Genomic DNA, 12,737 nt, shown 5'->3' with positions numbered 1-12,737 from the left:
AATGATACAACAGGACACATAAATCATTTCAGAACCTGGTCAATTTGGTTGCGCTGTAAACTGTGTGGACAGAAGTTGGTTGCATTTCTAAAGCCTCTTTTCCACTGAGCAGTACAGTTCGGTTTGGTACGGCACACAATTATTAGCGTTTCCACTGTCAAAAGTTGGGGAGGCTACCAACATAACATAACAGTACAGTACCTGTTTTAGTCACCCCTTCGTAGGAGTACTAAGCGGTCCCAAGAGGGTGGAGCTACACACACAGCAATCAGTCTATTGGTCAACTTTTCATTTACGTGTTACGTGGGGATTGAAGGGACGAGCACAATACCCGCCTTGTGCAATCTCTTCGCCAAAAGTGAAGAATTTTGTGTTCAGAGAAAATTGTTGTCTCACAGCTCTTTGTTTTCTGTGGTGCATTGTTCCTATTCAATTAATGTATTGGTGGGCTACACTGTGTTGCGCTGCTATGATGTCATAATAGTTATGTAGTTGCCACGGCTATCGCTTTCCATCATACAGTAAATCTGGCCTACCAAGTTAGGGTACTGTTGGCATTGGAAACTCAAGTTAGAATCGTGTTTCTAACCAAACCATACTGAAACAAACTGAATAGACTCAGGGCAAGTTTGTTTTATTCGAGTCACACTAGCAGTCAAAGCAGTAACATTTTCTGCTGAAATCGGTTCATTGCATTGAAACGGTGCAGTCAACATTGTTGCTTGCAGGGTTTAAATAAATCAGCAAAAATAGTTTGGGCCGAATTTAACTTTGAACATCGACACCAACTGGCATGTTAGTAAGATAGCATGGGCCATTAGGCAAGCCATAAGCCAATCAGCCACATTAGCCATGTGGTCCAAATCGTTGTCTTCACTCAGAGGCTCCGTCGATGTGACATAACTTCTGCTGCATAATGGATTGTGGGTCAGAATCGCCAAAAAAGCATGCTGATTTCCACCCTAAAAATCACAAAAAGATGTAATAGGGTATATGGGTATTTTTAGCATGTTGCTTCTGACCGCATACATTGGGACGTCCTGAATCTTTTTCTTCCATACTTTATAGCAAGGAAGTATGGGGATTGGAACATGGCCATAGTGTGGATTTCATAGTACCCCTTTTTTCAGGTGTGATTGGGCTTCTATACAAAACTACCAGCATAGCAGTATTGAGCAACTCAACATTTTCTAAACTTTGAATTTGGTGCCATACATTCAATGTGGCTTAGTCCATCATTTTGCTACATATTTAGTGTGTCCTGGGATCTGCATTCTCATCAGTTTAACAAACGCTGCATGGTTGGCCCCTGTTTACTCCCAGCTTTCAAATTCTTAAATGCTATGTTAATGCAGGCCCCTGCATTCTCTCATATCTTGCTTCCCATTGGCTTGCCTGCTGCAATTTGCTGCTAATGGTTCAACCAACCCCCTCCATCACCCCCCCTCTCCATTTTCGTGTGCTACTCTCTTTCTCTCAGCCTCTCTCTCTCTCTCTCTCTCTCTCTCTCTCTCTCTCTCTTCCCAGCCTTGAGGCGTCCCGTTTCAGCTCCTTCGCTTTCAGTCACAATGCTGTGGAGTGGCTGAATGGGTGGGGGGCATTTAAAGAGAGCAGTAGGTGGGAGTGGAGTCTGACCGCAGAGGGTGTACTGTTTAAGAGAAAAGGGAATTCTCTCTTTCACTCACTCACTCTCTCCCTCTCCCTCTCTCTCTGTCTGTCTCCTCACTGGCTGCACAACATCAGCCGGCTCTCTAGGTACAGACTCCAGTAAACACTCTTGGAGAAAACAGAGAAGAAGAGGGAAGATGACAGAGCTGTCAGCGCACTGAGAGATACGGACCGGTTGAGAACATTTGTCAAGGGGCGGGCTGATAAGGCTCTCTTCAACACGGCTTCTGCTTCAGTTTTCTAGTCATTGGGAGTGTTGGCTTGTGAGCATTGTGTGTGAGGTAAGTCACCTTCTTTACCTGCATGGAGACAGTGTGTTTGGATGGGAGCGGAATGAATGGGCTGATCACTTCATCTGATGAAGATGATTGAGACAATTGCACAGCAGAGCTTCGGGACTTTGTAACTTTTCTCAGCTCATTTCCACTTTTATATGAGTTAATATTTAAACTTTTTGGAGGAATTATATTTTGTTGTGGTAATCATGTTCATGAATTGTACTGTAGGGTTACAACCAAGGATGACTTCTGTTAGCATTTTTTGTGAGACTAATTCATTTGTTAGCCTACCGAATGAAACAGATTAGTGAGAAATGCTTATCTCAAATTCTGAAATAGAGTGAAATTCAACTAATGTTGTCCAAACCCCCCAAATATCCAGTTTGACATGATATACTCAGCACACAACCTGCAAATCCTCCCATCTGATAAGCTTAAACAAACCAACACTTTATATATTTGTTTGATAAATGACTCAATGTTTTTTAAAATTAAAATGGCTGTTAATTCATATTCTGTCTAATAATCACCAATCAAATTTGTAACCATGCTGCATGCTGTATTCTCACCTACAGTGAAGAATGTGCGCGATGGTAGCAATAAAAAAATATTTCCATTCATCACAGCAGCCTCTGCAATTCATCCTCGTGTTTTACGAGCGAGGACTTCAGAGACTGGCGTAATGTTGCTCTTTACTGCACACACCTGGGTGCCAATTATGTTTTACTGTGAAAGTTTTTCTTTTTGTTGGCTATTTTTTATGTATTACAAGAGCTGGTAAAAGAGCAATGTCTGCAGAGATGAAAGTCTGTGATGATATAGTGAGTTATTCTGCCTGCGTTGGGTCTGATGCTGACTGGTGGTCTGATAGGATAGCAGAGGAGAGATGGGTAGGTTTAGTGTGTGTGTGTGTGTGTGTGTGTGTGTGTGTGTGTGTGTGTGTGTGTGTGTGTGTGTGTGTGTGTGTGTGTGTGTGTGTGTGTGTGTGTGTGTGTGTGTGTGTGTGTGTGTGTGTGTGTGTGTGTGTGTGTGTGTGTGTGTGTGTGTGTGTGTGTGTGTGTGTGTGTGTGTGCGCGTGTGTGTATGTGTATGCTGCTTGCCGGAGTTGGTCCAGCTGTACACTTTACGGTTGCCAGCAGACAGTAGGCTTGTGTTACCCAGGAGACAGGCAGCTGCTCTGCATTAGATGCTGCTGGTTGGTTCCTCTCCCAGATCGCCAGCGAACACACTGTCGGCTGTAAACTGGCAGCTTCACTGACACACACACACACACACACACACACACACACACACACAAACATACACGCCAGGCGCACGCATTAGACACACACACGCACACATTCGGTGACTGTTCATCTCCATGTGCTTCCCAGTCTCCTATATCTCCAGGTCAGGTTCATTATTTTTTCAGTTGTGTCTCACAGAGATTGCCGGTAGATAATCATAAAATGTAAAGTAAAGGTTGTTAGATGGAATAGTGAATCAACTATTATTCACTAATCTGTATGTTTGACAGCAGCAGATTGAGATTTTGTTTATGCTTTCAAAATGTCCCTTTTAATAAGCCGCAATTCTTATTCTTGAGCAAGCCTCCAGAACTGTGGCCAGACCACAGCGGAATCCTCCACTGACAGCTAATGAAGTTCTCAAAGGTGAGGCAGGATTTATTGCGGGTTTGTCTGATTTACACTTTATACCCCTGAAGCTGTCTCAGGGAAATGGTATCCTCATGGTGCCTGAAGATGGAACCCCTATGTACATATCAGCAAGAGAGGGTTAGAGGGAAGGAGGGAGTTAAAAGGGTGAGTCAGTGAGGAGAGAAAGAAAGAATGAAAGAAAGAAAGGGGTGTGTATGGAGATGTAAGTGTGGCGTGTGATGGAGGAGACCTTCAGGATACCAGGGCAGCATCTGCTGGATGGTAATTGTGTATGTTGAGGAGATACAGAGAGTGAAAGAGCCTGGTTTTGTTTCAGTAGGTCTGCTCACAGGTTCACTGCAGACTGGCAATATATCTTAAATATCCATTGTGGAAGACTTTTGTATATATTTGAATTATTTTCACAACTTAAAGATACAAGAACATGTCGAACATGACTTTCTTCTCACTACCTTTGCATAATAGGCATGCTATCTGATCGTAGGTAGCAGTTCAGGCTTGGTGCATTAATATTTAATGATGCTTTGGCTACGCATATGAGTGGCCACTGACAGTGACACTCAACGTAACGAATAGTGGGAAACGGGCCTTTGTTTGGACAGCTGTTAGCTCCCAAACGCCCTACCATGTCCTGGGAGAGGGTGACTGTCTTTAACCCCACTTAGCTCCTCCATTGGTGGTTGAGAGAAAACAGTATTCATGGGTGTTGAAGATGACCCACGCCCGGCAAGAGCAGAGATGTTTTGATTGGACTAAATTAATGTCATCTTGAATTTACACTGATCCGGACTCCCATTGTTGCCTCCCGCTGCTGTCCTTTCCTTTGTCTCAATTATTCAACATTGTCACTGGTTTCTGGTGAAATGTATTGCTGGCTCTAGATATCATGGTGTTCAATTAAATGTAACCAGATTTGACATAATGTATGAATACATATTTGCATTATTTCACCTGGGTTAATGCTACCCAGTGCATATGACCACATGTGGTCCAGATGGTCCTCAAAACTTTGAGTCTAGTCCAAAAAACTTCGGCACAGATATATTGAAGATAAGACAGGAGAGTGTGCACTCCTGGTTGTGGTCATAACATATTTGCCTGATATATATATTCTAAGAACATTTGTAAAGGGATTCATGGTTCCCAGATGATGACTCCTAATGATGTTGGTAGCCCCCTGACTTTTTGTCCAGTGATCCCAAAATGTAGTACTTTTGATTTATCTAATAGTCTGGTTTGTGACCAAATACTTGCAAATCTCCCTTCCCGTGAGCCTCAGCTATACCTTGTGTTTAGAGCTTAATAACAAATGTTAGCTCAGTAACATGCTAAACTATGATTGTTGACATTATACCTGCTTGACAAAAGCATGTTGGCATGGTCATTTTGAACAAGTTGACAGTCTGGTCTTTTCATTTTGCTCAAAGCTCTGTATTGTCCAAAAACTAAAGTTGTATTAAGAAAAAATAATGCCTCACATGTCTTATTAAGGATCCAACCTTTATCACATAGTATTATCTAACTGGTCAACCAGATACTTGGGAAATCTGCTGTTCTTTCCAAAAGCGTATCAATCATATTTGGACTATCACTCATTTTATAAGAGAAGTAGCCAGTTTTATGACATAATGAATACCCCAATTTCTGAATTAAGCTCATCTTTGGAAAATCTGGTTATGGAAGAGAAAATCCTGTTTTCTCAGAGTCTAACGTTCTTGGCCTAAGTTGAAGGATTGAAATGAGTAGCCTGCCTTCTCTCGTCACTGGCTTTATGTTCAAATAAATGTTTGTTTGACTTATAATTTGCACTTTTGAGTGTATCCTTCCCACTAAAGTCACCACAGTCTTTTCGTTTTTTCCCACTCAGTCCCAGTCAGATTAGTCATCACCACAGAAGAAAGACCCCCCTCAAAGAAACCCAGTGTTTTACGCATCCCAGATGGGTTTTAATGTTCCACTCTTCACAGATAATGTGCGACGGGGGGAAAGAAGTAGAAATGTTGGAGCTGTGGGATCCGGGATGCCTTTGTATTGCCAGGGCTACCATTGGAGGCATCCAATAGACGAACACATGTGCTAGACACTTTACTCTGACACTTTTGCCTCCACCAGTGACCTCGCACATTGGAATGCATGAGCCATGATGTTCTTGGAACAAGATGGGGGCCCTTTTTGAGAGGGGCAGACTATTTAAATGAGGGGAAAACGGTAAAAAACGGGGAAGCCAATGAAGAGTCGACCCCTCGCACCGGGGTCATTAGGCTCATACAAGTGTCTGAAAGGAAGGCACTCCCAATTTGGACACGCAACACGCTTCAGGCTTTCATCACAGACAAGGACAAACAGATGTCCGCATATCACAGCCAACATGCTCGCTCTCCATTCAAAAAAACCTTTCCATCCCGTTTGAATTGAAGGAAACCATTGAACCTCCAGTGTAAACGTGCTGAAATAAGCAGTCATGGAAAGACCTTGCAGAGTCTTCCTACATGTTCATTCAGCGTTCTTTGGACTTTATCAAAACAAAAATCGTCTTTGGTCTGTGGGTCAACTCATCCATTCTGTCGCACATACTGTACTTGTACAGTTCTATATCGGTTTGCTGTTGTGCCACTTAAGAAAATACACTGGTAGCAATTACATGTTCAATGGGGAACAAGCCAGCGAGTCAGCGAGCCAAACACCCTTCTGCGATTGCAAGGAGATAGCGCTCTCACCTTGCAGCTGCCTATACCTGAGAGAGGAATGGGTGTTAGTTACTCAGTAAGTCTAGATGGGTCCCAGGAGTCGACAACAATACCTCTGTGTAGCATTACGACACAGACAGCAGCCCGATACACGCCAGATTTTTATAGTAATTGCAGTGCAGTGTGAAAACTGAGGAGAGGGGAAGTAGGTAGAACGGATAGGGGCTACGCAATTACAAGTGTCTGGAGAAAACAGCAGGTGGATGAGCTGTAAAGGCTGCCACATGAAGTCTGCCAAAGCCTCCACACCACACAGGGGTTAGGCCAATAAACAGTAGGTCACCAGCACCCAGCATGTTAAGAAGCTCACGAACAATGACTAGCATCCAACCTCTCCATCTGGACCCAACCGAGGAACAGCAGCGGCAGACAGAGGCACCGCAGGGAAAGGGACATAAATAATATTGATGGGCCTGGCTGGCGAACCAGTCAAATCACAATGCCGTGAAAATCTCAATTGAGATTTGACTGTCTGCGGTACAATTGACCCAGGGAATCGCTCTCGTTTGCTCAACATTCATTTTCTCCATATCTAAGTGTCAAAGTCGGGAAATTGGTTTTGGTTGAAAAAATAGACTTTTTTAGGGACGGTATCAGTCAGACGTGTCAACCTTGGCTCCAAATCACTCTGGTTGGTTCTGTTAGCGCGATAGGGCTCAGTCTTGGCAGAGCACTCTCTCCGAGTATCCAGTTAAGTGTTTTCTGCCGGTATCTCGGATCCAGCTTCCCACCGTCCCCCCTTATCAGCCATGAACACACCAACCCCCACCACTCCCCGCCGCTATCTGTGTCATCAGATCCAATGGGGTCACAGTGGAGAGCCAATGAGAGCAGCCTTTCTTTGATGAAACCAAGTCTCCTTTTCATCCATCAAAAACAGCGTATTCCCCTATTTCATTTTGGTTTGGCAAGTGAAATTATTATAATTTTTTCAACCATATGGGAAATAATAATGCAGAATGTAAAATGCTGAAAGTATTGATATGTTTAAAAGGATTTCATGAAAATATTTACATGCTTTATGATTTCATGTCAGTTTTCTTTGTAGTGAGAAGGGATAGATAGCTGTTATTCTATCAATGCAAAGTACATTTGGAGCATGAAAGTTAAATGATGGTAATGTAGTTATTATAGTCAATTACATATATTTCACACTCATCAATACAACCTCATCAGCCATATCTTAAAGTCTCATCAGGACCACGGTGGAATCCTTCTCTCAAATCTATTGGGGCATCCTAAGTCATTGTATTTACAGTAAAGTATGAAATATCATTTTCAAAGTCAAGTCATTTCACTACACTCTCATTTTAAAGGTCACATATTATGCTCATTTTCAGATTCCAATTTTTTCTTTTGGGTTTTGTACTAGAAACTGTTTTCATAGTATATTGTCCAGAAAATACGTTATATTCTCATAGTGCCATTATTGAATCTCATCTTGTTAGCCTGGTCTGAAACGCTCCATTTTAGAGCTTGTCTCTTTAAGCCCTGCATTCCATAAAGCCCAGTCTGCTCTGATTGTCCCTAAATCTAACTGCCTGTTTGAATCTAACTAGTATCTAGGGGTTTGCTTATCACAGGTGGGTGTTGTGCTCAGTTAAGTTGATAGTGAGGGGGTGTGGCTTCTCCCATTATGACATAGTAAGAGGAGAAAATATGACTGCGGTTTGAGAACACCAGTTTTCAGAAAGGTGGAGGTGTAGTTAAATGGAGAAAGGTTGTTGTCGTCGTTTTGACGTCTGAAAAGAAAAGCAGCAGGTATCCTCTCTAAAGAATACTATGAATTTGGAAGACTAAACTATATGGCTTTAAAGATGTTCGCAAAAAGGTCCCCGTTCACACATCAAAGTGACTCAGACTACATTAGCATTCATTTATAGGCCTGTTTCTGGTCCCCAGGTAAATGTAAGTCCAATATTTTGTCTTCTTTTATGCTTAACTTTTGTCTCTGCCAACACCTGAGGAAAATATCAGTTTCTTTAGCTGCTAGATTTTCAACTTTTCAATACTCCAAACCAAAAATCTCAACTTCTAAAGCATCAACTAAACTCTCCATGATATTTTTTTAGCACTATTCTAGGTTATTACAGAAGGATTTGTTTATATGTTGTTATTTTGTGTAATTTTGCATTTAGGTCAATAACAAAAAATGTAGTTGTTGGATAAAGCCAGAGTTCAATCTTTATTTAATTAACAACATATAGTTAGATTTAGCCAAATTTACATAATACATTAAAAAATTCCGAAAGAAATTGCAATAAAAATTAAAATTGTTTTAAGGTAACTTATTAAGTAACTGGCAAAGTTACATGAAATCTATAAGTTGTAAATGTAACCCTATCCACTACCTTAAAAGACATTATTTCCCCAATCTATGAGGCAGTTTATTATGGTTATTCATGTTGGTCTGTGAAGTGTGCATTGACCCTGCTAGACTCAACCTGCCTTTTGAAATGTGCATCTGGCAGAAGCAGGGAGGATTTTCCACTGGAACAAACTGAGCAGAAACTTGTCTTTACCCAATTAGCTGTGTCCTAATGTCATTGTCTTACCTGCTCAGTCATTTCCCTCGCATGAAATGAGTCGAGACTGATTGCCTCTTGGTCACATTTTCTAACACTGCATCTCCTCAGCCATTAAGCAATCCGTTTTTACTCCATTATTCTGCCGTCTGGGTTTTGTGTGGTTCAGCACAACCTCACTGGCCTTATCAGTCATAAAAGGCAAAGAAAAGAGAAAGATGGCGTGTGTCTCTCAGAGCGTGAGGTGATCAAATTTGAAAAAAAAAAAAAAAACGTTTTTTCATTCTTCTGAGAAGCAGAAACAATTGTGCCATCGATCGCGCGTTGAGCCCGTCGACTCAAGCTAAGCCCCCATGCCGGGAAATTCATTTCTGTGTTTGATGATTATAACTCACAGCGATATAGTGCTGTCCTCAGCAGCTTGCTATCTCTCTGGTTATGACCTTGGTGGAAATATAGGATCCAAATCAATATTCACCTACTCTATAGCTCAGGACATATGTGGCAGGTTTTTCTTTCACCTTGCAGCAGACACGTTGATTGTCAAAAATACAGTAAGTCCATCAACAGATTTCAATTGGAGTGGAACTGTGGCTCTGCTAAATGTGAGATTGGTCTTTAAAGTGGAATTAAAAAATAATGTATTTCATGATTCTTGAAATGGCAATGAGTGTCTGTTGCTGAGGGCCACTTTGCTGGTCATTTTGTGGCAGCATCTCAAGGTGAAAAGAGCCCCAGACCATAGCCCTTCATTCAGTCCTTATACCAACGACCCAGATTTGGATTTCTGTACCAAAGGAGGCAAACATGAGGTTTTGTCATGGCATGGGTGACCTACAAAACTAGGCAAGCTTGATAAATTCTTCAGAAATGAAAAGGAAAGCATGCACGCTTATCCTGTCTATCAGACCTGTTTAACATACAGTCCTGGGACTTGAGTTGTAGTATGTAGTCATTGAATATTAACAGCTTTTACACACCAAGTGGGGCACGCTGCTTCATTATTCAGTTTGTTTGTTGTCGAGTTTATCGGTGGGATGCTGCGTCATCTGTTCACATTGCTGCCATTATCCACTGATAGTTTTTCTAATCTTTGTTGTCCCTTCGAAACAAAAGCGCTGATTGCACTCATTGTCGTCGGCTTTAGGAAACAACCTACCACTCGTTGTCGTTTCATGGATTGATAGCACTTGCCTTTCTCTCATGCCAAAACAAATGGCAACAATTGTCATCAGAGCGGCTACTATACAGATGATAGCTGCTGAAGGCTCAACGAGTAATAGTTTTCTTATTTGATTTATCTTGGACCTGCCATATGGTAGAGTCTCCGCAAAGGTGAACTTCAACTAAACTGAGAAATACGTTTGTCAGCATGGAGCCCTGGCTGAGTTTGAAAGAAAAACCCAGAGACTTGTGCGTATGAGGTCTGCAATCTTTCCCAGACAGAAAGTCTCCTCGTCAATCTCTCAAATAACTGAAAGTCGAACTTGTGTCAAAAAGATGGGAGACAGTAGGAAGGGAGGGAAAACTGGTAAAGAAATTATCCACCAAGGATTTATTAATTCTCCATTGAAAGTGTGTAGCACTATCCAAGTGGAAAAGAAGATCAATGCCAAGCGAAAAAGCCACTATAATAAGATCGAACCTTGCAGGCCAATGTTGGGCTTGGGGGTATTCCATAGCTTATGGGGATTTGTGCTGACTGGACTGTCCTGGTTTTACTCTTATCTAGATCCCCTTGGTCCTCCTTTGTGTGAGATAAATGCATTCTCTTGATTTACCCAGGGATTAGGGGTTCTAGTATCCATGCACACGGATTTTGAAAAAAAAGAAGCAACTTCAAGGCGACATACTGAAAAACACTTGTTCTGGCAAAGGAAGGAAGTAACTGCTGTCTCAGCTTGTTGAAGCCGGTGCAATGTTTTTTACATTACACTAATGGGAAAATCAGAAAGGTATGAGAGGACTAATGTAAATAAGACATTCTATAGATTGTACATTTTAAACACTTTGGATGTCACGGTTGATTCTGCCTAAACACATGAAGAAATATCAACTATTAAAGGTAACATATAATGCTAATTTTCCGGTTCAAAATTGTAGTTTGGATTTCGACTCAAAACTGTTTTCATGGTGTAGTGTCCAAAACATTTTTTTATATTTCTCACAGTGCCATTGCTGAATTTCCTCTTTTCACCGTCTGTCTGATCACGTTGTCTTGACTGGAGTCTTGTCAGACATTAACCCATGACTCTGACATACCCTGCTCTCCACATACATTCAAAGTCATGTTGAAATAGTATTCCATTGTTTTGTGGAGGAGTAGTACAAGCACTAACTGTTTGTATACGTCTGTCAGCAGATTGATATGACGTGGAAATGATCGCTCAAAACAATGACGTAAGCACTTAGCAACGGTCCTTATCCTTGACACCGGTAATTAAATTACCTGTAGAATGCCATGATTGACCAATCAGAACACAGAACAGAGTGTCTTTAAGCCCCGCCTTCAAGAAGCCCAGTCTGCTCTGATTGGTCAGACCCACTTGGGGGAACAGGCACCGCCCGCCAGCTCAATATGGTGAGGACAGCCTCATGTGGCGGACTGGCAGTAGGATTCAGGGGTACTGGGGTTGTGCTTATCACAGGTGGAGGTAGTGCTATGTTAGTTTGGTAATGTGGGGGTGTGGCTTCTCCCGTTATTACCTCGTAAGGGGAGAGAAATATAACTGGGGTTTTCATAAAGATGGAGGTGAAGAAGATGAAAGAGGGTTGTTTTTTCTCATACTTGAAGAGTGTCCAGTCACACAGGAGACCCATATTATAGTTGAAAAGCAATGAAAAAGTGCATTTTGCACCTTAAAGGAAGTTTTTGTGCTTACCACTGACTGCATGCATGTTGCACACAGAATTGACGTGGATTTGTAGAGGCGTGTTTTATGAGGCTGTCCTCGTATTATTTTTAATTTGGTCATGCACTCAAAATGTTTTCCTCTGATAATGACAAGCAACCCTACAAGGCTTGGATATGCTTGTCCAGATTGCTCATTAGCAAAAAATGTCACTCCCACAACAATTATTTAATCCATGAATATGATCTTTCCCTTTCCATAACTACATAGTTTTAGTTGCTTAAATTTAACCAAACTCTAACCATAGAAGTGGCTAATACTAATAGTAGTGTTCCCCTGCAGCACTCATCCACAAATGGGTAGTATAGATTAGTTGCACCTCCAAATGTGTGTGTGTGTGTGTGTGTGTGTGTGTGTGTGTGTGTGTGTGTGTGTGTGTGTGTGTGTGTGTGTGTGTGTGTGTGTGTGCCAGTAGGTTTCTCCTGGTATAATTCGCCTCACATCTTTGACCACAAGGCGGGCACAACAACAAGCTTTGTTGCTGTTTGGGAAGCTAACTATTGAGCAAAACCAAGTGGGGGCCATAACAAAGCAGCAGCAGTCAGATTGTATCAAGTCCATGTGTACTGTGCCAGCTACCAGCCACATTAGCATAGTGCCAGCAGGGCCACAGGGAGCTCACCAAGGAAGTCCAAACAGAGGGATCAACTCTGTGTTTCTCAGGGTCACACTCAGATTCTCGTATTGTGATTGTTCTGCTTCATATTAAACAGTAGTAGATGGCAGAGGAAAGAGGAGAAAAAAAGGCCAAATCAGATTTCTTCATTGTCTGAGTTTCTTCTGTTCATCTATTTCTGAATGAAGCCTAGTTTTTGCCAGAACCACAGATTCTCACACACAATGGCCCGCTTTGGTCTCTCTCAGGGTTGCCTTGCTCCAGAGGTCCATGTGGAGAGCAGCCAGCCCTTCCAAGTGAGAAAGCCAGCCATCCGCCCAGAACTAAAACCTT

The 12,737-nt window shown here is 42.0% G+C and overlaps 1 protein-coding gene across 3 annotated transcripts in view; it reads left to right on the top strand.

Moving 5' to 3' along the window:
- Positions 1-1,669: 1,669 nt before the first annotated feature.
- tncb (tenascin Cb) overlaps positions 1,670-12,737 on the top strand; it is a 52,109-nt gene continuing 41,041 nt past the window's right edge. For all 3 annotated transcript variants that reach the window (XM_080045492.1, XM_080045491.1, XM_080045490.1), the window contains exon 1: positions 1,670-1,949. The gene's annotated coding sequence lies outside the window, so the exon portion shown is untranslated. The remainder of the gene's footprint in view (positions 1,950-12,737) is intronic.

Source organism: Ammodytes marinus (assembly GCF_949987685.1).
Source record: "Ammodytes marinus genome assembly, chromosome: 2".
Taxonomy (NCBI): Eukaryota; Metazoa; Chordata; class Actinopteri; order Uranoscopiformes; family Ammodytidae; genus Ammodytes; species Ammodytes marinus.
Note: the sequence above shows the minus strand (reverse complement) of the source record. Positions and strands in the feature narration are given on the sequence as shown.